This window comes from Propithecus coquereli, unplaced genomic scaffold (genome assembly GCF_000956105.1).
Source record: "Propithecus coquereli isolate 6110/MARCELLA unplaced genomic scaffold, Pcoq_1.0 Scaffold83, whole genome shotgun sequence".
Taxonomy (NCBI): Eukaryota; Metazoa; Chordata; class Mammalia; order Primates; family Indriidae; genus Propithecus; species Propithecus coquereli.
The window spans coordinates 7,289,664-7,293,328 of NW_012154507.1; the positions used below are offsets into that span (position 1 = coordinate 7,289,664).

The 3,665-nt window shown below is 33.3% G+C and overlaps 1 protein-coding gene across 1 annotated transcript in view; it reads left to right on the top strand.

The window, feature by feature from the left end:
• MAP4K5 (mitogen-activated protein kinase kinase kinase kinase 5) overlaps positions 1 to 3,665 on the top strand; it is a 111,465-nt gene that overhangs the window by 28,407 nt on the left and 79,393 nt on the right. The window lies entirely within an intron of this gene.

Consider the following 3,665-nt stretch of genomic DNA (forward strand, 5'->3'; position numbering starts at 1 on the left):
TTCTACTTTTGGTATCTATGAATTTGACTACTTTAGATAGTTCATATAGTGGAATCATACAGTATTTGACCTTTTCTGATTAGCTTATTTCACTTAGTGTAATATCCTTAAGGTTCATCCATGCTGTAACATATGATAGGATTTTCTTCCTTTTTAAGTTTGCGTAGTTTTCATTGTATGCATGTACCACATTCTGTTTATTCATTCACCTATGAACATTCTATCAAATTGAGTTGCTTCTACCTCTTGGCTATGGTGAATAGTACTGCTACGAATATGGGTGTACAAAGTATGCAAGTACCTGTTTGAAATCTGGCTTTCAGTTCTTTTGGATGTATACCTAGAAGTGTGATTATTGGATCATACGATACTTCTGCCTTTAATTTTTTAAGAAACTACCATACCATTTTCCATAGCAGATCCAACATTTTATAATCTCATCAACAGTGTACAAGAGTTCCAATTTCTCCACATCCCCACCAACAGTTGTTATTTTCTGGGTTTTTTAATAGTAGCCATCCTAATGTGTATGAGGTAATATCTCACTGTGGTTTTGATTTACATTTCTCTGATCAGTGATATTGAGCATTTTTTCATGTGCTTATTGGCTATTCGTATGTCATCTTTGGAGAAATGTCTATTTAAGTCCTTTGCCTGTTTTTTAATCAGGTTATTTGATTTTTTTTGTTGTTGTAGTTCTTTGTATATTCTGGATATTAACCTCTTACCAGATATAGAATTTACAAATATTTTCTATTCCATAGGTTGCCTTTTCCTCTGTTGATTGTGTCCTTTGATGAATAAAACTTTTAAAATTTAATGTAGTCTCATTTATCTATTTTTGCTTTTGTTACCTGTACTTTTGGTGTCATATCCAAGAAATCACTGCCAAATCCAATGTCATGAAGCTTTTCCTCTGTGATTTCTTCTAGGAGTTTGATGGTTTGGGATCTTATATTTAGGTCTTTAAATCATTTTGAGTCAGTTTTTGTATATGGTTTAATGCAAGGGTTCAGCTTCATGCTTTTGCTTGTAGAGATCCAATTTTCCCAATACCATTTGTTGAAGAAATTGTCCTTTCCCCATTGATGAATGGTCCTGATACCCTTGTCAAAGATCATTTGACCATACACATGAGGGTTTATTTCTGGGCTCTCTATTCTGTTCTATTGATCTATAATATGTTTATCTATGCCAGTACTATACTATTTTGATTGTCGTAGCTTTTAATACGTTTTGAAATCAGAGAGTGTGAGTCCTCCAACTTTGTTCTTTTTTTTCAAAATTGTTTTGGCTATTCAGAGTCCCTTAAAATTCAATATAAATTTTAGGATGATTCTTTTCTATTTCTGCAAAAAATGTTACCAGGATTTTCATAGGGATTGGTTGATCTATATATCATTTTAGGTAATATTTACGTCTTAACAATATTAAATCTTCCAATCTATGAGCATGGGATGTCTTTCCATTTATTCGTTTCTTCTTTAACTTCTTTCAGTAATGTTTTGTAGTTTTCAGTGTGCAAGTCTTTCACTTCCTTTGTTCAGTTTGTTCCTAAGTATTTTATTCTTTTTGATGGTATTGTAAATGGAATTGTTTTCTTAATTTCCTTTTGTGATTGTTCATTGTTAATGTATAGAAATGCACTGATTTTTCTGTGTTGATTTTATATCTTGCAATTTTGCTGAATTTGTTTATTATTAGTTCTGACAGATTTTTTGTGGACTTTAGGTTTCTACATACAAGATCATGTCATCTGTGAACAGAGATACTTTTACTTGTTTCTTTCCAAGTTGGGTGCCTTTTCAGTGATTTTTAATGACACAGGCAATACTTACAAAATATTGGTTAGTGAAAATAGACTGTGAAACTGTAGAGTCTGAGTCCAATTTGTGTATATGGTGGGAAGAACCTCATAATTATATACTTAGGAGTGGAAGAAAACATCGAAATGCTAATGGTAGCTGTCTCTGGATGGTGGATTTATGGGTAATTTTTATTTTATTCTTTATGTTTTTCTACATTGGCTAACTTTTCTAAGATGGGTATATTAATGTAGATACAATAATACAGAATAAAACACAGAAGTTATTTTTAGCTTAAAAAATGGTAGTTTCCATTATTGATGCCCATATAGGATGGACATGTTTCTGATAGTTTTGTTAAAATTTATTAATAATAGAGGATTAAAATAGGAAATATAATTCAGAAGCATATGTTAATAATTTTAATATATGAATAATGATATAGAAATGCTTATAGTAAATATAAAAAGCACAAACCAGTTAATATTTGATGAAATAAATGGAAAATTCTCAGTAATATACTTTTTGTGGAAATATTAGAACTTTTTGAAAGTTTGGTATATAATATTAGACGGTATTTTTTGGTATTAGTCAAGCTTATAGCTTTCCCCAAAACCTTGTCACATGAATATAATAGAATTTTAGGGGTTTAAGACCTAGTAGACTTTGTGCTCTGGAGAGACAGCTGTCCATGTAATTATAGACACTGGTTTAATTAATTACCTGAGTATTAAATCCATGATCTACTACTGTTTTACTGGAGGGAAGAGTGTGATGAAACTTTCTGCCTTTCATCTTGCCACAACCAGATTTAATGCCTAGTACTTTTTTTTAATCTGACGGTATATTGTTTTTTAATCATTTTCCAAGTACTATTTTTTAGGCCTCATTTGAATACAAGAAATTTTTAAGAGGGTGTTGAATCCAAATATAATCCAGAGGACCCTTAAACATGAGGGGTGCAACTCCAGTTCAGATCCTGAGTGTGAAGGCTTAAATTCTTTTTGTCAACCTGCCCATAGTATCAGGAGTTCTTTGTTTCCTTCTAAGTTGTCTTATCTTTTCTTATTATGTTTTTCACAAGTGTTTTGAGTTTGACATTAATAGAATCTAACTTGAACCTGTTTAAATAGACTGATTGTAGGAGAAGCAACTGATAGCTGAGTAAACACTAGCGTTGGCTAAGTATTCAAAGCTAAGAAAGTGGGAGCAAAGACCAGCCTCTATAGTGACCACAGATTCTAAGCCTATATTTTGATAGGGTAGCTTGTTTTGAGGGGTGGGCTGCCCACTCCAGTTAAAAATTGTAGTTCAGGGTTGCAGTATACTGCTAGGCAGGAAGTGACTTAGGAACAGGGACAGTAGTAGAATTTGTCCATCAGAAAACTTGGCCTTTAGATTTTGCAGTATTTGCTTCCCTTATTTAGCAAATCTGTCTCTCAATGTCAGCCTTGAAACACTGTGGTGGAGGCTGTAATCATTGCTCTACTGGTTACTGAACATGCTAAACTCAAACAATAATACAATGCTTTTTCAAAAAAACTTAAAACACAAATCCCCAGTATTAGTACCATCTAGAACCCAGAATGCTATAGCTAATATCTGCACTTCTCAGTTCATTTTTACAACTACTTCCCAGGGCACAAGCCAGTTTTAGGAGCTTTTAAATCATTTAATTATCATTTTAATTGGACTGATTCCACTGTCTACCATCTTAGACACAGAGCTACTATCCCTCTTGGCTCCCCATGGTTCCCTTTTCTGGGTAAAGAGGGTCACTCTGTCTTCCTAGGAGCATCAGGCTGAGTTCCCTAACACACACACACACACACACACACACACACACACACACACACACAC